Below are 21917 nucleotides of genomic sequence, written 5' to 3'. Positions count from 1 at the left end.
TTACTTAGTATTACTATTTATATTATAAATTTTCAAAACACTAAGACATCTTTTGCTTTTTGATTTTGCTTTCCTGATTTGTGTACTGAACAAATATCCATAAAGCACTTAAAGCATTTTAGGAAAAAGGTACATTATATATAATAATTTGTGAAATAAAACTCTTCATTTGTAGACTGTCAAGAAACACATACTATAATTTATAATGTATTTATAAAAGACATATCCATTGAATTCACCTACTGATATTTACTAGAGTATACTTCAACAAATGAGAAAAAAATTCTCATGACCAGCGCATCTTAAAAGTGAAGACAATCAAAACATGAGGGTGGGAAAAGTTCTGATACAAATGAACAAAAGGAAAGAAAGAATATAGTAAGAAATACTCAGAAATATAAATTTCATTTAAAATCGTGGCATTTTTCAAGATATCAAAAAGTAAATTTCACTTACAGTGCTTAACACAATTATTGGTAATTTTAAATTCAACAATTCTGGTTATCTTCTAAGTTATATTTTTAATATTTCCTAAATTATAACAATTTTTAAATATATGCACCCACAGCTTTTGGGGAAAAAATAAACTTATGCTAGTAGAAAGATCCAGTTTGAAGGAACTTTCCCCTTAAATATTTCTTTGTAGATGTGTTTTTTTCCTTTTCTTTTAAAACTCCCTGTGGTAAAAATTTTACATGCTTCAGCTACCAACACAGTTACGGAAAAAGATGTGTAAAACGTTTATCCTCAATGCGCTATGGATGGAACATTGATCTTAAAGTCTCTGAGGAAAACATATAATGGGGTTCATGTAATTTAATTGGTTCTAAAGTTGATATCAGAATGTATAATCCACATTTTTAATAAATGCCATGGGAATTTGAGTTTTAAAAGAAACTTATTTTATATTTTAAAAATTTATCCTACTGATCAACGTATTTTTTTTTTCTTTCTCTCTCTGAACTTAGACTCTGCTGCTTCCCATGGAAGTATTAAACTGTGTAAAATTAAACTATACAGTTGTCCTTCAGTATCTGCAGGGGATTGGTTCCAGGACCTCCCATGGGTACCAAAACCCACTGAAGCTCAAGTCTCTTATATAAAATGGCATAGTATTTGCATATAACCTTCACAGATTCTCCCATATACTTTAAATCATCTTGTATTGCTTTTCGGAACTTTTTGAAATTAAAAATTTTTTTTTCTTTTATCTATGGCTGGTTAAATCTGCAGATGCGGAACCCACAGATACAGAAGGCTGCCTTTATAATATTAAACTATATTTTACATATAGTTTATATAATTTTTGTTTTCAATACTTAGGACAATTTACAATGAATTATCAGATTTTCTCTAAAAAATAAATGGTACTTGAATACAAAATAATAAAAATTCAAAGAATTTGTCACATAAATTTTGGAGAATAAATAACATATATTTGATAAAACTCTAAACAGAAATATTAAAAATATTGTGATCTTCTGTTTATAAAACCAAATGCATGTAATAAAGTTGGCCAGAAAGTTCAGTCACTAGCATAAGAATTGTCTCAATAATTTCTGCACTGATATCAACAATGTGCCACAAACAGAACTTTGTACCTCTGATATTACTAAGAATTTTCGAAAGAAAAGACCACTTCCTTACAAACTAAGATAATTAATGATAATCAATTAGAGCAGCTATGGATGAAGTTCGCCCTTCTTTTTTGTTTTTCAATTAGAAATGTTATTCCAAAAGAAATAACTATGATTTTTAGTAATTTATCATTTGAAAGATGTATAACAAAAGTAAAATTTAGAAATAGCAAACTTTTTAGAAGAAATATTTATATATCAAAATAATTTATTTGAAATTGTATAACCATCCATATATGGAATTCTTAGTTATTCAAGAAAGATTATAATTGACATTTTTTACAGTCCACTAGATTCTTACTGACTCAGCTTCAGGAAACATTCATATTTCTAGTATATATATATAGTCACTAACCCTAAATAACTCACTATGCAGTGGGAGAGACAGGTTATACAATGTGACACATGAAGACCTGTGGAATGAATGAAACATTATAGGGACATTTGGATTGTAGAAAATAATGGACTGGTTGGAAACCAAAAAGGTGCTATGATTTCGTAAAATAATAGAAAGTTTTCTGACCTTAAAGTAGAATTTCTTTTGTAGAAAAAGAATTGAACCTACAGGACATATATTGTCCTTTAATGAATAATGATCATAAAGGCCTTAACAATCCCTTCAGCGTGACCAAACTTTAGACAGGCTTCTTCCTGACTCTAGGACCCTGATCCTACTTTTCCTAAATCCTTACTTTAGAAAACTTGCGATTGCAAGTTCTTTCTCTGCCCTTAGGTGATTTAACTCTTTTTAAAAGCTTCTTACCAGTTTTATAACCCAGAACTGTCTTTTTCAAGGACCCTAGAGCCATCCCTTTGAAAAGTAATCCTCAAGGGAAGTAGTGCCCTATCTTTCAGTCTCTGTGGAAGAATAGGAGCCTAACTTCAGAGGGTGTCTCACTCTAGACTGTGAAACTACCTTCTTCTTCAGGTAACTATCATGAAAATATGAGACAGTTTATTTTTATTGTGGGTAAAGACAATTAGCAAACACAGGTGGCCTGTGATCCCTCCACCACAGCTCTTAACCCTCTCCCACCCTTTATTTCAGTGGAGCTGAATTTCCACAACTGGCTTATGCTCTCTTCCCTATTGCTGGCAATATTAAAATAAAATCAACTTCTGCTACCTTGCGTGGCACAATGTTTTCTTTAGCAATAGGATTAGCTAATAAAGTGCCAAATACTTTTCTTCATACATCATTTTAAACTATAAAGATGTCCATAGCTTGAACAAGTTATGTCCTAGCAAAGCAGAAATTAAAAGCATGAATATAAATCTTGGTAAAACTGTGCCATTATTTTGGCTTAATCCCTCTGTTAAAATTAATAATGGAGGAGAGATGTACAAAGGAAGATAAAAATATATTTTTAGACAAAGGCGATGACTATAGCCATTCATGTTTTTCTACTTATGCATTTGTCTATTCAACAATTAGCTGTGTATACACAAAGATATAAAGTCCTTTGCACACCTGAAGTCACTTTTCCATTTAATATACAATCATACACAATAAGACACATTTAAATAATACTTTAAATCAGCAGATAAATGAATAATACAGGTCACAACATTTGAAAGTTTCAGTACATGGCATTAGAATTTGGAAAAAGATTTGTGAAAAAGTAGAAATTACTTGGGTCTTGAACTCTGAGAAGAAATTAGAAAAGTGGATAAAAGGGGAAAGTATATTCAAGAATACAAATTAAAAATTTTTGAATCAAGGCTGACCACAGTGCATTTTGTGGACTACCTAGAAGGAGGAAAGGGAATGAGGAGAGATTTGGGGAGTCTTTAAAGAAAGTGGGTTTAGTCACATATAGCAAAATATAAAAATATGTCTCCCTAGGTAGACTTAAGGTATGGAATCAGATTAGTTGTAGTGAGAGTGCTGGACTATGTGACAGGGAAGGATAAGAGAGGGTAGAGTGTAGTGAAGTGCATTATATTTCAACTTCTGCAAACATTACAGCATGCTCACTACCAAAAGTTTAGTTTACAAATGTTACCATACAGTTGACTTCATTTATGCATTTCGCCTCCCCACACCCCTCTTACCCTCTGGTAACCACTACTCTGTTCTCTGTATGTATTTGTTTTTGTTTGTTTGTTTATTTGTTTTAACATATTCCACACATGAGTTAAATACTACAGTATTTGTCATTTTCTGACTTATTTAACTTAGCCTAATACCCTCAAGTTTTATCCATGTTGTCACAAATGAGAAGATTTCATCTTTTTTTTATGACTGAGAAGTATTCCATTATATACATGTACCACATCTCCTTTATCCACTCATCTGTCAATGCTGATGGGCACTGAGGTTGTTTCCATATCTTGGCTCTTATAAATAATGCTGCAGTGAACTCGGGGGTGCACTTATCTTTTTAAGTCATTGTTTTCATATTCTTCGAATGACCCCAGAGTAGAATAGCTGGATAGTGTGGTAGTTCAATTTTTAATTTTTTGAGGAATCTTAATGTTTTCCATGGTGGCTGCACCAATTTACATTCCCATCTACAATTTCTGAACATTCCATTTTCTTCGTCTCCAGCACTTGCTATTCTTGCCTTTTTGATAATAGCCACTCTAATGAGCATGAGGTGATATCTAATTATGGTTTTTGATTTTCATTTCCCTAATAATTAGTGATGTTGAAAATCTTTTCTTGTGCCTGTTGACATCTATATGTCTTTAGGAAAATGTCTATTCAGCTCCACTGCCCATTTTTTAATGGGGTTGTTTGCTTTTTGTTGTTGTTGAATTGTATGAGGTTTTTATATATTTTGTATAGTAACTCCTTATCTGATATATGATAAATATGTGATATTTATCTTCTCCCATTTGATAGGTTGTCTTTTTGTTTTGTTGATGGTTTCCTTTGCGGTACAGAAGCTTTTTAGTTTGATGTAGTCCCATTCATTAATTTTTGCTTTTGTTTCCCTTGCCAGAAAGATACTGCTAAGAAAGACAAAGAGCATACTGCCTATGTTTTCTTCTAGGAGTTTTAAGGTTTCAGGTGTTACATCTAAGTCTTTAATTCATTTTGAGTTGATTTTTGTGTATAGTGTAAGATAGTGATCTAATTTCATTATTTGCATGTGGCTATCCAGTTTCCCCAACACCTGTGCTAATTCTGGTTTTATTTGAGAATGGGCATTTTCCATCCTCCACTACCTCTGCCAGAGTTGTCACCTGATGCCCTCACAGTCACTGGTGCCTTGCTGCTGCTGGTTTTGCTAGTGTCACCACCTTGGGTATTGGAAGGGTGGTCACCTCCCTTCTGTCTAGGGTCTCCTGGGTCTCAGGCTCCACCGCTGCAGGGGGAAAGAGAGGGTGGTAAGGGAGCCAGGTCACAGGAGCCTCTTCCATGTCTGGAGTTGTCAGATTTGCAGGTGCCACTGCTGTGGGCAGGGGGGCCAGAGTTGTGGGTGTCTCCATGGCTGGAGGGAGGTGGTCTCAGGCCCCACTTGCACTGTTGCCTGGTTCTCTGTGGGCATGGGTGCCCCTGTGGCCAGGAGGATGGAGTCATATGCACCAATTCACCTGATGCTACCTGGTTCTCTGGGGCTGTGACCTCAGCTGCTGAAGCTGGGTGGCTGGGACTTCAGGCACCGCCTCTACTTTCCCCCAGTTCTACCTCCTCTGTGTGTTCTAGCCACCCCAGCCTACGCCTTTGGATGCACAGATGTGTGGAATTCTCTGGCATCCTGGTGTGTTTGGCGAATCTTTGTTGAATTATAGATGTTTTACTGGTTGTAGATTGACGAGGAGAGACAAAGGGAGTGTTATTTGCCGTCATGATGCTGAGGTCACTCTTAGATTTCTTTTTATATGGGAAAATCAACCCTTTATTTGTTATATATAATGTAAAAATTTCACCAGTTAGTCATTTTCTTTGAACTTTGCCTCTCTTAGTTTTTTGTTTTTGTTTTTTGGTCATGCAGAAGTTTCTGTTTTACTTTTATATGGCATAAAAAATAAAACTGCAATAAAAATCACACCTAGGTTTTGAGCCAGAATTCAAAAGCTTTCCCAACATTCAAGATATAAAGAAATATATCCAGGGTTTTGTCTATAATTTCAAATATATTTTAACATTCAGATCTTTGATCAAATTTGTTTCATTTAGCAGTGTAAGCAGTTATATTTTGATCCAATTGTCAAAATGGCTCTATAGTTTGTCCGAAACTTTTAGTTAAAAGATAATTTTTCCCAGTGATTTGAAATGCCACCTCTATTGTACAGTAAAGGTCCATGTACTTTTATTTGATGTTTTATTCTGTTCTAAATATATAACATTACACAGGTCAGCATGATAATGTTTTAATTGTAAAGACTTTACAGTATGTTATTCTAGTTCCCCATGTTTAATAATATTTTCACAGTTATTACTGAACGTGTATGTTTTCCATATGAGCTTTAGGATAAATTTGTCTAGCTCCAGAAAAAGAAATAGTTGGTATTTTTACTGGTGTTGTTGTTGTAATCATTATTATTTCACTACTACTGAGCCAATGTAAAAGTTTATCTGGATCAAAATTCTTTTGGGTTGTGTTTGATTATTTTGTGAGTGGAGCTAATCAAATTTAGGATATAAGTAACTTAATAAGTCCTCCACTATTTTAGTGTTGTGGTACCGTAATTCATAGTATTTCCAGATCTCCGTAATATAACCCATTTTTTCCCCCTACCATATTATCTTAAGAGATGGAAAACAAAATATGAATTGAGACTAAATTGGGTTACAAATCAAGAACTTTTCAAGAAACAAGAAATGTATTTCTATTTCAGTTAGTACAACATTAAAAAGCTACTTTGTTGAAACAATTTTTTTTAGTATTCTGAAATATCAATAATAATGTACCCTAAGAAATCTGAAGAGTATAATATGATTTTTAATATAAAAGTACTTTGGGAAAAACATAAAATATTATAAAAATGTTAAGTATTATTACTATTCTGAATTCTTCAAACACTATGTCCTCCTAATTTATTAATGAAATGATACACTATTGAAATGATTTCGTTTTTAATAATGCCTCACAAAATCATTGGGTGATTATTCAAACTATCAGGCACAACTAGTTGCAGATGAGTGACCAAGCAGGAGTCTGACTTCATTTTTTGATGCTTACCTGCTAACAACTTTTAAACATCATCCTTCCCCTCTTCCCTGTGCCCACATCCGGGCAAGCTAATAAGAAATCCTCAGTGCTCTCTCTTTTGATACCTGAAGGAAATTCAAACCACACAAGCTCCCACCTCACCCCTGTCCCACCCCAACCACAATAAAAACTCCTGAGCCAGTCTCCTTTCTTGGCTCTCTCGAGACATTTAAGACCTCCCTGAGAGCCCTGCCCTGGGAGCAGTCATCACTCTCCACATCTGAACCAAATTTTAGTGGAAGTGCCCCCTGCTTTTTCAGGGTGACCTTAACAGGGCTTGACTCAGGCAGGACCTAATTTATTGAGGAAGACAACCTAAGAGCTATATGCTTGGTAAATAACCAGAAAATTGATTTTCCTCTTTAATTATCTGGGTCTCATATAATGTTTAAAAAGTAATTTACACAATACCTAATATCATTTTTAATATATTGCATGGAAGTAAATAGGTCCCAATAAAGTAAGCTAAGAATTAAAAAAACTGTACAATTTAGAAAACATGAAGATGTATTTTCTACTAATTTTGAATATATACGATATTAAAATATTTATGCACGCATAAATACCTTAATTTATTTAAATAACTTTAAACTAACGTTAAAGTACTTAAAACAATACACATCTAATAATCAACCTTTCATTAATATAATGATTTCCTTCACATACTATTATGTGTTTTTGTCTTCATAATGCAAAATAAGTGATGACTATTTCTATGATATGTATCTCTGGCTGCAAGAAAATTTACTGAATATAATGGCTTCCTTTTTTATGGAAATATTCCTTTCTGAGGTTTATGGAATGGTAATAACAATTACTGGGTATGATGTTCTTTTATAAAACTTTCAGTGTCTTTGAAAAAACCAACATCTTTATCTGTGTAAGTATTGAAATAATAGTGTCCCTTTACATTAAAAAAAAACTGTAAATTGCTGTTCTCAGAATATTTTTGGAGTTTTGTGCAGATAGAATATGTCTTTATGTATTAAAATTTTCTTCTTATGAAAATGTTAGTTGCAGCACATACTAGATAACAAGGTTTGGAATCATAAAAAATCCAAGTTAAGTGATAAGTGTCTAGAAAGATTTAAGTATTCTAGGGGAAAGGATTTTTAACTTAAATGCCAGATAAGCTTCTTTTAAATATTCTATTTCACTGTTATTCATTTATATATATTTTTTAATTTTAAAAGACAGATATAGAAATTCTAGAGTTGGAAAATTTATTTGAAAAAATTCTCTTCACAGGATACAACAATGTGCGTTTTGACCACAGGGTAAAAATCTTCCTTTTGTTATTTTTACATTAAGAAAGATCAGAATTCTTACAACCTCCACGGACAGATGGCTTCTAGTTCTGGTTAGCAATGCACCACTTTCAAAACTTAAGTACAGAGACTTGAGCATTAATATTCTGCATTGGGTTCTCATCCCAGGCAGGCAGAAAGATAGATTAGTATAATAGATTAAAAAAAAAAAAAAAGTTTTGCTACAAGTTTGCTTAGCAGATGGTAGTTACTATAGACTGAGTTTTTGTGTCCCCTTCTAATTTATACGTTAAAAACCGAACTCCTGATTTGATAGCATTTGGAGGGGGTTGGGGTGGGCGGAGATAATGTGGAGCCTCTGATTAATGAGATTAGTGCCTTATAAAAGAGACCGCAGAGAGCTCCTTCACTCATTCCTCCATGTGAGGACATAGCAAGGAGTTGGCCATCTATGAACTAGGAAGTGGGTCTGAACCAGACAGTGAATCTCAGCACCTTCATCTTAGACTGCCTAGAACTGTGAGAAATAAATTTCTGTGGCTTGTAAGCCATCCAGCCTATGGTATTTGTGTTACAGAAGCCCAAATAGGCAGGACAGTAATTGCTGCCAGAAGTAGGTGCTGCTGTAACGAACAACTGAAAATGTGGAAGTGGCTTTGGAACTGAGTAATGGATAGAAGTTGGAAAAGTTTTGAGGTGCAGGCTAGGAAAGTCTACATTGCTGTGAACTTTGAACAGACAGTTAAAAGTGATTCTGGAAAAGGCTAAGAATGAAAAAGCATAGCTCTAGAGAAAGCCTCAATCTTCTTAGCAAAAACCTAAGTAATCACAAACAGAATGTTAGTAGAAACGTGTGTCATAAAGTCCCCATTGATGAGGTCTCAGATGGAAATAGGGAACATGTTATTTGAAACTGCAAAAAACGTTACCCTTGTTGTAAAGTGACAAAGAACTTGATTGAATTGTGTTCATATTCTAGTGTTTGTGGAAGGTAGAACTTGTGAGCAAGTGATGAAATTGTATATTTAGCTGAGGAGATCTCTAAGCAAAGTGCTGAAGGTGTGACTTGGCTCCCCCTGACTGCTCATAGTAAAAAGTGAGAAGAGAGAAATGACTTAAAGATGAAGTTGCTGAGCAAAAGGGAAGCAGAACCTAAAGATTTGGAAAATTCTCAGCCTATCCATATTGAAAAAATGAGAACACTAAGGGTATGGTCAAGCTACTGTTTGATAAAAAGATTAATGTGGATCAGCCATCTCAACAGAAGCCAGGAGCTATTTTCCAAGACAATGGAAGAGTGACTCTGAAGGCAGTTCAGGGAGCATCAAGACTGCCACTCTAAGTATAGGCCTAGAGTGCAAGGGCTTAGAGGGACAGGGTGACTTCAAAGGAGGGGGGTGCATCTCCAGTTCAGGTAGACCAGGATGACTCCACCTGGTGCCCCACAGGTGGGGTCCCACAGAAGCTGAGACTTGGACTGCAGCCAGCGGAACTATGAAGGCATGGCTGTGTTTACCCAGATTTCAAAGGATGGGGCCACGTATCAGAGCCACGGACTCCAGATCCCAGTCTAGCCCCACAGAACTGTGAGCATGGAACCATTTTTACTCTCTTACCAGAGCTGGAAATTTTTATTTTTAAAGAGCCAGATATTAAATATTTGGGTTTGACATCTATATCTTTACCACAACCATACGACTCCGGCATTGTAGTGAAAAGCAGCCTTTGACAATAAGTCAATGATATTCATGGCTGTATTCCAATAAGAATTTATTTATTTGAATAAATTTCTGATATTTGAAAATTATTTAAATTTCACATCATAAAATCTTACTTTTTTTTTTCAACCTTTTAATTATATCAAACCAGTTTAGTCTGTGGGCCAAGTAAAAATAGGTGGCTAGCCAGATTTGGCACCAGGGCTGTAATTTGCTGACCCCAGCTTTAACTCATAGTTCTCAACCCTGTGTCATATTAAAATCAGCTAGGGACTTCCAAGATACATAGATACTTGGGCTCCCAAACCAATTACATCATTAATTTAGGGGGAGTGAGGTCCAGGTATTGACATGATTTTAAAACTCTCCTGGGTGTTGAGCCAGGGTGTTGACGTCATATTAAAATCAGCTAGGGACTTCCAAGATACATAGATACTTGGGCTCCCAAACCAATTACATCGTTAATTTAGGGGGAGTGAGGTTCAGGTATTGACATGATTTTAAAACTCTCCTGGGTGTTGAGCCAGGGTGTTGACAGAGAAGTGACATATAAGCTGAGGTATTCTTTTTTGCCATTTTCCAAACACTCGCCCTAACCATCACTCTTTTGGAGTCATTTGGCTTTCCTTGAATAGAGAAGTTCTGCAACAATTAATTTTTTTGCATTTTCTTTTTTTATTCAAGATTATGTTTTTGACATACCTACTTGTTGATACATATAGCAGATATTCATTTATTTTATTTTTAACAGCTTTATTGAAGTAAAATTGATATATTAAAAAACTGCACGTATATAATGCATAAAATTTGATGAGTTGGACATAGGAATACACCTGTGAAACTGTCACCACGATCAGGTAAGAGATATATTCATCACCTCCAAAAGTTTCCTTGTGCCTTTTTGTTTGTGAGAGATGAGAACATTTAACATGAAACCTACCTTCAACAAATGTTTAAGTGCACAAAATCATATTTTTAACTTTAGGTGCTGTGTTGTACAGCAGATCTCTAGAACTTATTTCATCTTGCACAGCTGAAAAGTTATACCCATTGAATAATAATTTCCTATTTCCACTATCCCCCGGCCTCTGAAAACAGCCATTCTATTCTCTGCTTTAATGAGTGTGATTATTTAAGATATCTCATATAAGTGGAATCGTGCAGTACATGTCCTTCTGTGACTGGTCAACTCAAAATGGATTAAAGACTTAAATGTAAGACCTGCAGCAATTCATTTTTGTGAACTTCATTGTATTATAGTCTTTCCAGTGTGTATATATATATATAGTATACATATATATATATATAGTATACATATATATACACATACATATTAGGGAGTTTTTTGTTTTTGCTTTTTTCTTTGTAAATTTTATCCCAATACTTTTTTTATATATAAATTTATTATTTATTTATTTATTTATTTTTGGCTGCGTTGGGTCTTCATTGCTGCAGGCAGGCATTCTCTAGATGCGGTGAGAGGGGGCTACTCTTCGTTGCAATGCATGCGCTTCCCATTGTGGTGGCTTCTCTTGGTGCAGAGCACAGGCTCTAGGCACGTGAGCTTCACTAGTTATGGCATGCAGCCTCAGTAGTTGTGGCTCGTGGGCTCTAGAGCGCAGGCTCAGTAGTTGTGGTGCACGGGCTTAGTTGCTCCGCGGCATGTGGGGTCTTCCCAGACCAGGGCTCGAACCCATGTACCCTGCATTGGCAGGTGGATTTTTAACCCCTGCACCACCAGGGAAGTCCCCCCCAATACTTTTTACTTTTGAAGAGTTTCTCAAAATTTGACTCTGCTGATGCCATTCATCTTGTTTTTCTTCATTGTTTTTGACTCATTATTTTTCTCATAACGCTTTGTCATTTCTTCAGATTATAGGTGTAGGTATTATAGACTGTTTAGTTTGTATTCAGTGTTCAGTCTTCACTTTTTATCCAGTTTTCATTACATTATGTAAGATAAAGGGCCATAGAGGAAGAAATATTAAATAAAATAATTGTGAAAGAAATGTCTGTTTTACTTGTTTAGCAAGCTACTTATTCTTTTTGTTTTATTTTTGAAAATTAGTCCACAAGAATTTCTCTAATAAGTATTGTATGTATACAACAAAACAGAGAGCAACAAACATGACTAGGAATATTTTTAGATACATTACAATTATAAAATACCACAGATATAAAAATATGAAGTAATTTCGAAAACAACAAAATAGTTACTTTCTAAAGTTTGCTTTGGTCTCTCCTGGTAAATCACTTTTGAAAGTGAAGTTTTCTCTGACATCTTCCCTACTATTCTCATGCTGTAAAATATTTTTAAAAAGCAGGTATGAATGAGAAGACTTTTATCCTGGGATTTGCCAATAGAGAGGGAAGAAAATCCCCTCTCCTCATCTTCAGTATACATTTGGTTAGAGTCAGAATTTGTATCTTAATCAGGCATCACCCCTAGGAAAATCTATTAGGGATATATCTTGTGAGTCTCTTCTATTGGAGGGGATTTTTTTTTTTTATTTCTCTTGCTTTTCCTGGAACTGAAGTTGTGTCTAAGAGTGTTTTTCTAGGAGTGCTCTATTATATTTACCACAATAAAATGGGCACATAAAAATGAAAACAAAACTGAACAACAACAATAACAAAAACAAAAAATATAAGCATTGCCTCCTTAGATATTCTTTCATCTCCACTGTGATAATACACACAGTCACCTAAGACTCATTCCTGTGGTGTTTTTTTCCACTTCTTTCTTTTTCAGTATTTCATTTTCTCAAACATATAAAATAAGAGATACCCATTTTGTTTGTTTGGTAGATACAGGTTTTTTGCCTAACAATTGCTCTAGAATAGACAAATGCAGTGCATGGTATGTGGGAGTATGGAACAGTGTGACTATCAATTATTTTCTACTTTAGCCTTGTTGTTTGACTTTATCAATCCATTCAGTCTTTCATTAATGGTAATTTCTCTATGTTTCTGGAAATAGTTGATTGATACCTGACTTCTCTAATGTGGTCACCTAGTGTTACTTATGTGATTTTATGAGTATTTCAAGGGAGATATGGCAAAGAGGGAAGGAAAGGGAGCAAACTGTTGCTAGCTAGTTAATATTTTAATATGACACAATTATTGTGTTTTGTTTCTTACTTAATGGCAATGATAAGTCTTTCTAAGGTAACAAGTCACACAGAAAAAAAAAAAAAAAAAAGGAAAAGAAAAAAGCCAAAAAACCCTCCGAGCTTAAGAATATGCTTTCTCATCAATAATAATGAAAAAGGAGAGAAATATTTCACTCTGAAGATATACTGAATTTTTAAAAATCAGTATGATTCAATGGTACAGCACATTACATTAAAAACAAGCATAAACATAGTCCTAAGTTTTCACGCATGATTTTCCTAGAATAATCACCATCATCCAAAAAATTTAAAGGGATGATATTGTCTTCCTGCGTGTATTTATTCCTTAAATAAAACTGAGGTTCTTTTACTAAAAAGTATATTGAGAATATATGTTTGAAAATACAACTATATTATCTGCCATGGTCTGCCCCTTTAGTTATCCAGACATCTGTGTTCATTCTTCTTATTATTAAAAGAATATACTCAGCCAGTTCTCAAACAAGGCAAACCTAAAGTTTCATCCAGGTTCTGCATCCGGGTCTATATCTCTGTGTAATGTACAGCCTTCTCCATCAGCAACTTTTCTGAGGTTCTGGGACCTTCAAACACTCTGGGAAGAGCTGTCTACTGTTCTCTCTGGGCCCTGGTTCTGCTTTCTGAGAGCCTTTTCTTTGTCACTCTTCACATGGAATGGGTGATAGAACGTATATGCTCTTGGAGACTGTGGACTTTCCACAATTTTCTTCTTGGGGTACAGTTTTAGAGAAATATGAGTTGCTTTACAAGAAAAGAATCATAAGCTTTAATCCATATTTCAGTATAAAAACTTCCTTTCTGTCTATGAGAAGAATAGGTATCAGTTATTCATTAAATTGAATGTAATAAACCCTCTTTCTAAACTAACCTCTCTCAGTTGTTTGCTCGCAGAGACTCCTGGGGTTGTTTGTTAGTGTATATTAAATTGGCTGTGTGCCCAAGCCGCTTGATGGATATTTGTGTGTGTATGTGTCTACACAAAATACACACATGTATGAATACTCTGTTATATATAAGTATGTATATGTGTGTATATGTGTATAGAGTTAAGTAGATATAGATATTAAGACTGGGGCAACTTAAAACATTTTATCTTGATGTTTAACTCTAATTAAAATGTTCTTTTTCTCTTTTGGCATTTAATGAGTCCTAGAACAGGGCTAAAGGGTCTAGGTAATGAAAAGGTATTTAGTTCTTGACCAAGAGATTAAAGCTAATAGTTTTTAGGTATCTTTTATTACTAAAAAAATGAGGAGTTGAAAAAATTCCTTTTACTAACTTCCATTTGCTTCTTTTAAGTAAGAGTAAGCAAATGACATAATACGTAATTCTGAATTTTTGCATATTATTACATTCCAGAAGGAAAGATATTCTGAAAAGAAAGGTGCATTTTGAACTGTGAAGAGTTTTGTGCCATCTAATTAAGAAGCTCAATGAAAGCATAAAAGCAGAAAATGGAATTACTGGTGTACTTAAGTAATAATTAAAGCTTTCTTTCTAATTTATAGACTAATGTATCATATTCATATGCCATCTTATATGAATTATAGAGTATTTTTAAACATAAAATATAATGACTGCTACCTAAAAATTTGGAGCTAAAACAGGAGGAAAAAAACTTTATATATTGCTGTTATACATTACTCAAAAGGACAATGAAGGCCGACACACGCTAAATAAGTTGGTGTGGTGAAGATGGCTCGTTGATCCACTGTGTTCATTCTACATTGCTCACGTGACCATCCAACAAGAGTAAATTCACAACCTTCCCTCCAGCTGAGTGTGGCCATGTGACTAAGTGTTGGCAAATGAAATATTGGCCAAAAGTGATGTTTGTGATTCTGGTTTGTACTATTAAAGTATATCTTATCATTACTTTGAACCATTTCTTGTCAATTGGAATACCAGTTGATATGATGAGCCATTCTGACAATATAGATAATGAAGGAAGAGCAAAAGGACAGAAGCAATTTTGTCCCTTTCATATTCAACATAGTTAATTTAAATTAATATATATTTAATTAAAATAACAATTAATAAAAATGGTATGTAAAATAAATAATTTAATAAATTTTACGAAATGCATTTATACTATGATTTCCATTGAACTGAAACAGTTTAAAGGTCTTGGCAACATGCTTGCCCAGTTTTGAGAATTAAAGAAAAAAAGCGTATATTTACCTATAATTTACAATATTTGATTTTAGAGATAACATTTTCTAACATTTTTTCTGCTGATGTTTTCACATTTTTGCTATATGCAATAATATCATGCAATAGATTGCAAACATGGAAACTAAGTGAAATGTAAATAAAAATATGCCCCTGGTTATGGACTAGAGAAAGAAAGTGAAATATTCATGAAACAATGGAAATACTTGCAATAAGATACTTACTTTTCATGCATATTTTGAAGTCCCTTGGAAGTTTGGAAACAATTCCATTCAGAACTTTGTTTTGCTTTGTTTTGAGCACTAAGTCATCAGAAGGAAGGGAAAACACCCAACTGAGTTTTAACAAGAAAAGACAGGGAAAAAAATTGTATTTAAATAGTAGAAGTGATTCTAGACTCAAGTAATCAGGGAGTAGGGAAGCACATAATTTAAAGACATAAGCAGAAGTAAAATCTGAAGCACATTTTAAGGAGATAATTTTAATGTACAAAACTCATTTACAAAACAATTTGTACTTTCAAGCATTTAAAACTGCTACTATATTTACCTCAGTAAGTAATTATTCCTTAAGAACACATTGTTACCCATTGGTTCACCCTTTTTATTAGCCCAAACTTCTCTTTTCCCTCTACACACTATTGTTTGCCTTGTTAGTTAAGTTTATGAATAAGATGGAAAACAAGAAGAAATCATTCTTATAAAAGTATTTCATATAGATTTCCTATAGGAAAAAGAAACAACATGTCCCATTAAACCATTTGATCTAAAAGTCCAGATACCCTATTAACCAAAAAATGATGGCTATCAGGTACTCGTTAGATCTCAACTTCATAGTTGGGAAGTATTAATTGTCATATTTTCAATTGGGTAATGGTATGTCCACTGATTGATAAACTTTGATAAATCATTATTATTTATCTGTAATTTCTTTACTTCACGTGCTTTTAAGGTTAATATGAGAAGATATTTTACAGACATTAATTTACAAGTAATAACATGCAAATCTCTAGAAGATAAAGATATCAAAGTCCACAAATGGGAACAGGGTAGAAGAGACTTACCGATTTATGTTATATTTTTACATTTATGCATACATCACCTAGTGGTATTTATAAAATATAACCGTATGAAGCTAAAATATAGTTTTCAATAAAGATAGGATAAAACATTTTAAATGAAAACAAAACATTGTGTAAGTTTCATTGACAGCATTCTTTTCTTCCTGGAAATACATAAAATAAGGGTTTCAATGAAGGGTATTTTGAAATAAATGAAATATAGCATATCTTGGATATACTAATTATATTGGGCAGATAGTAAATATCTGCTTATGTTCAATCTGCTTGAGGTATCACTTGTTTTAGGACACTCCAGAAGTTTTTTAATTTATCTTTTTCATGTAAAATATATTTGGGAGGGGGCGAGGGGAAGGGATGAACTGGGAGTCCGGGGTTAATGATGCAAACTATTACATATAGAATGGATAAACAACAAGGTCCTACTGTATAGCACAGGGGACTATATTCAATATCCTGGGATAAGCCATAATGGAAAAGAATATAAAGAAGAATGTATATATATGTATAACTGAGTCACTTCTCTGTACAGCAGAAATTAACACAACATTATAAATCAACTATAGTTCAATAAAAATAAATAAAATATATTTCCATTTATAGAATGCAACTTTATTAATATGTCTATTCATTTCTGTATGTTAACTGAATTATTCAAATTTTCTCTCTCCAATTATTTTTCTCTACTAAATAATTTGGATTCTGAAAGTGATATCAATATTGCCATTCTTGCTTACTTTTTTCTTGAATTTGCCTGAATATCTATTATGTGTTTTCAACATTTAATGTTAGGTTTTAGGAGATTTTCCTGTATATAATGTGTAGAAAAGTTGATTTTAACCTAACATTAAAATCAGTTTTTAAAAATGAATTTATTTTTGTATACATATATAAGTATATGTACATGTATGTAATATATGTGTACATATGTAATTTTACTCCTTTCATATTAGTTTATTTTAAAAATTAATTTTCACTTTGTTGCATTCTCTTTTACCTTTTACTTATTTTTGCTGATTTTAGTTTTATTCATCCTCACCTTTACTGCAGTTAGTTTGGAAGGCTCTTTTAAGTTTTTTCCATTTGTCAACTCTTTTTATTTTTTCTCACAATTTCAATGTCAATGATCATTTTAGTATGTTTTCACCATATCTATATATATCACCTCTATCTTACAACCAAAGCACTCCATGGTGTCATGATTTCCCTACCCAGAATGCAACACTGTATAGATCTTTAGTCACTCAACCTCCAGTGCATGAAAATCTTTATAATGTTTTTATTTTTCTCCTCAATCCAACGCCCAAATCCTAGATGTTGCCAAAATAGTTTGGTAATTTCAGTTACAGGTATTATTATTTTTCCCTTGCAATTTGAATCTTTTATTTCAAGGAAATATTTTCAAATAGCAATTCAAGTCTTCAAATCGGGAGAAATATATCCATGATTATATTATTTACATTCTTTGTTTTCTTCCTCAGGGAGAGCACCTGGGCTCTGAAATCTCTGCATTAGAGATCCCTTATCCTTGCACACCTTGTGAAAACGCTGTCATTTTCTGGGATCAAGAATATCTGGTAGATCATCCTAGGTAAGGCCTCCAAATGGAAGTCGCTCCCCTACTCCAATAAGGTAAAATGCCTTCCTAACAATAGAAAGCACACTTTTACTTTAGTCTTCTTCCTTCTGTTTCTTCCTCAGATTTTGTTTCATAGGAGAACAAAATCTTTCTGTGTGAGCTCCTTTACAAATCATGACTTCCCCTTTTGCCAGTCTTATATTCTTTCACACATATTTTTTTATGATTTGGAAGGAGAAATATGTTTGAGAGAGTATAAATAAATTGAAAGTCTCAATGGACAATAATCTGGTTAATGAAATTGTATTAAATGATTTTTTTAATATTAGGAAATGCATTTTATTTAACATCTATATTTGACACTCTTACACTTTTGCTCAAAGTATAGCTAGAAGTTTTAGAGGAAATTTTTTGAATATCTGTCTAAAGATTTAGTATTATACATGCAAATGCATTAATTTCACTGTTTAATTTACAGCAAAAAAAAAAAAAATCTATGTAATGTAAGTAGACTTTAATATTTTGTAACAGGGAATTCCCTGTCGGTCCAGTGGTTAAGACAGTGCTTTTACTGCCGTGGGCCTGGGTTCAATCCCTGGTCAGGGAACTAAGATACCACAAGCCATGTGGTGTGGCCAAAAAAAAAAAATTTTGTAACAAGTTAAAAATTACCTGTGACTCTCATAGCATAAAAAATATGGCCTCTCTATTTATCATCAGCCATTCTTTTCTTTCCCCTGAAAGTAAATAATGTATATTTTCTGAACCCTAATCTCCCATTATTATGTGAATTCAGAAAAATATAACACCTTAATATATCCATATACTATGATTGAAAATCTTAAGGATTAGCCTCTTAATATGTACCTTCTTTTACTGACTATAATCTCTTTGATTGTTGGATGAATGCACTGTGCACACATAGTAATAGCAATGAATTGCAAATATTAACAGTCTTAACCTGAATAATTTTCCATGGCTATACATGGAATATATGCAGTTTTTATCCAAAATAAACCAGATTCTCGGTAATTCAATTGCTCCAGGAACTATTTTTAAGATCCTATATTGTGAAACTCTACTAAATAAACCAAATTGCTAATGTATGTTCACAGAGATTAGTAAACTTAAAATTTTCATTTTACTCGTCATAAATACTTTTTGGATTATATATTTTAAATAATGCATTAAATCATGGTGATTCTTAGATGCATATGATGAGTTCAAATTCAATGTAAAGGTCAACTGAATATTTCCACAACAGGTTCATTCTAAATTGATAGTGTTAGGAATAAGTCCACACAATCAATGCTCATATATAATGCCAAATATAATTAAAAAGTGATTGGAAAAAAAGATAAAGATACTCCCACCTTCTTTGTTAGCATGAAGAATGATAACACGTATTCATGATATAAAGGTCTAAATTACATGGCAGTTGAGAAATGACAGAACACAACAGTTAGTTTTACTTTCCCTTATTTTAAAAAATGAATTTACATTTTAAAATGTAAATATTTTAAAATTCAGGCATATTCATTAAATATATATGTTAGAATTTCAATCTGTATTGTGCTTTTAAATGTCAGTGTTGATTCTCAACAGGGTGGTTGAGAATTTGCAGTTGATATCAAACTATTGGTTATGTTCCAATTGATTTTATTCTTAGTAAATCAATATTTGTTTCTTGCTTTTACTGTGCACAGAAAAAGCAGACAGCAATGAATCACATGAACGTCTTCCTGATTTATTTACATAACCACAGTTGGTACAGCTGGTCAGTTGTGCTAACTGGCCTATTTGCCATCTAAATGATTATGCTCTCTTTTCCAAAGGATTAAACTATACAGGTGAGAAATTGTCTTTTATACTGAAATCAAGCAGCTGTAAAATATCCAAAATTCTGAGGCGTATCAGGGGACTGACGTCAATGGGTTGATACTGCAGAAATCTGTACTGCTACTTTACTCGGGCATCTACCAGGAGACTGCTGTTTTTCAAGCATACATTCTTCAGCCAGACTCAGCAAATCTTAAGTCAGAATCCTGACAGGCTTTAACTGGATTTCCTCACCATCTGTATACCCTGAAAATGACATTTCTCATGAAAAAGACTTCCTTCCCAGTGATTTGGGTCCTGGACTTTTGGGAGCTGCTATATTCACAGAGGACTGGGCAAAAGTCTTTGTGAAATGCGTTAGCACAAATTTCCTCTCAAAATAGAAAGATGTTTAGAAAATGTTACCATTATTAAGATTTAATTATGTAATAAAAAGTGATCTCTTTTTTTAATTATAGATTGCATTAGGTACCCACCATATGAAATTAATTGTAATAGTCATTATGTGAGATACAAAGGAGAAAATGAAAGAAATAAGGGGGGGGGGGGGAAATAAAGAATATTTCTCTTGTGAACACACCTTGTGTTTAAATAATGATTCTTTCATTTACTACTTGTGTAGATTTAGGTAAGTGGTTTAATGTTTTTGACTATTAATTTACTCATTTCCAAATGCCAGTAGTAATATGTGAACTCCTTATTGTGAGAAATAGGCACTTGTAAAATATCCAATAGAGATCTGGCTACAGGTCCCAGATGAAGCCTCTAGAACATAAAGATCTCCAAATGGGGGTAGATCAGTGGTAGGCAGCGGTCTTGTTGGGAGCAACAGGGCAGGATACTCACGCTGACCATAGGGGCTTTTATGGATGCTGTTACCTATAGCAGAGGACAGGGAGTTGAATAAGAAAGCACACAGACAACACACTGTTGCAGGAGTTACGAAAGTGAGAGAGACTGAATTGTGATCCAAAGTTCCTGATGTCTGTAAACCAGTGAACAGGGAGTCTGAAGTCAATTTTTGAGCATTCAATCATGTTTCTTTCAGGTATGCAGGGAGAATACCTACCAGCCTGGAACACTGCCATCATTTCTCCTATTCATAGACCTACATACAGCAAGGCTCAGGGATAACTCATTGTATTTAAACCTAAATAATAATGAGAAATGAATGAACAGAAGGTCTAAACAGAAATAAGAAAAACAAACATCATATTTTAAAACATTCATTAAAGGGTATCAGGTAAATGTAAACAAAGGAAAGGTATACCATGTCCTTGAATTATCAGAATTATAGAGATTCAAGCTCTCCTAAATTATCTATTTCTTAAGGGCCCATTGAATGGGCACAATAATTTAACAATTTTTAGGACGCAGAAAACCTCAAAGATTCTGAAAAAAAAAAATGTTCAGATAGCTTATTTTGCAACACACTAAAAAAATAGAATTAACAGAAGAGAACAAAAACAAAGCAAACCAAAAAGGCCTATCATACAAACTTGTCAGTGTAGCATAGTGGATAATCTATACATTTAGCTCAATAAGAATGAAAAATTCTATAGCATTTCTAAGCTTCAAAAGCAGATTTTAATTTTCCTGTGTAAAAAAATACATTTGAGATAATAGCAAAAAATGTACTAAAATTAGAAGAGACCCCACTATCAACACATTAAAACTTATATATACAATTTAATTAAAATAATGCAATATATTTAAATAAATAAATAGTTCAGTGGAATAGAGTCTACAAATATACTGAAATTCATATATAATAAATGTTTTACTGCTTATTCATAGAGGAAACAATGGATTGTTTTATAACCACTTTTTATAGAACTGGTCTTTCTCAGAAGAATGCAAATTTAAAAGTTATGAGACAAAAAATGGATAAATTTACCTGCATATAAATAACAAATTGTTATATAGTAAAAAAAAAAAACCACCATGAATGATGTATAAGAGTATCAAGGGAACTAGAAGACTTGAAACACATATAACAAAGGGATAAATTTTAATCTTGTAACAGGTCCTAAGAATCATTCAGAGAAATAAACCAAGGGAAAATAGTCAAACCTCCTCACAGGAAGACAGCATCCATTTGGTAAAGCTTTCAGCATTAAAGGAATATAAGGTTATGAAAGAAAAATTGCAGTTTGCCCAAACCCAGATTCAGTATTTAAGGCATCTTGATATCAGAACAAGAGCTAGATCTAGGGCCATGTAGACCTCATAATGTCCTAAATTTCCAAAACCCCAAACTTAGTGGCAACTGCGAATTTCTTGGATTAGTTGGTTATTGCTGAAATTGG

This window comes from Eubalaena glacialis, chromosome 2, assembly GCF_028564815.1.
Source record: "Eubalaena glacialis isolate mEubGla1 chromosome 2, mEubGla1.1.hap2.+ XY, whole genome shotgun sequence".
Taxonomy (NCBI): Eukaryota; Metazoa; Chordata; class Mammalia; order Artiodactyla; family Balaenidae; genus Eubalaena; species Eubalaena glacialis.
Note: the sequence above shows the minus strand (reverse complement) of the source record.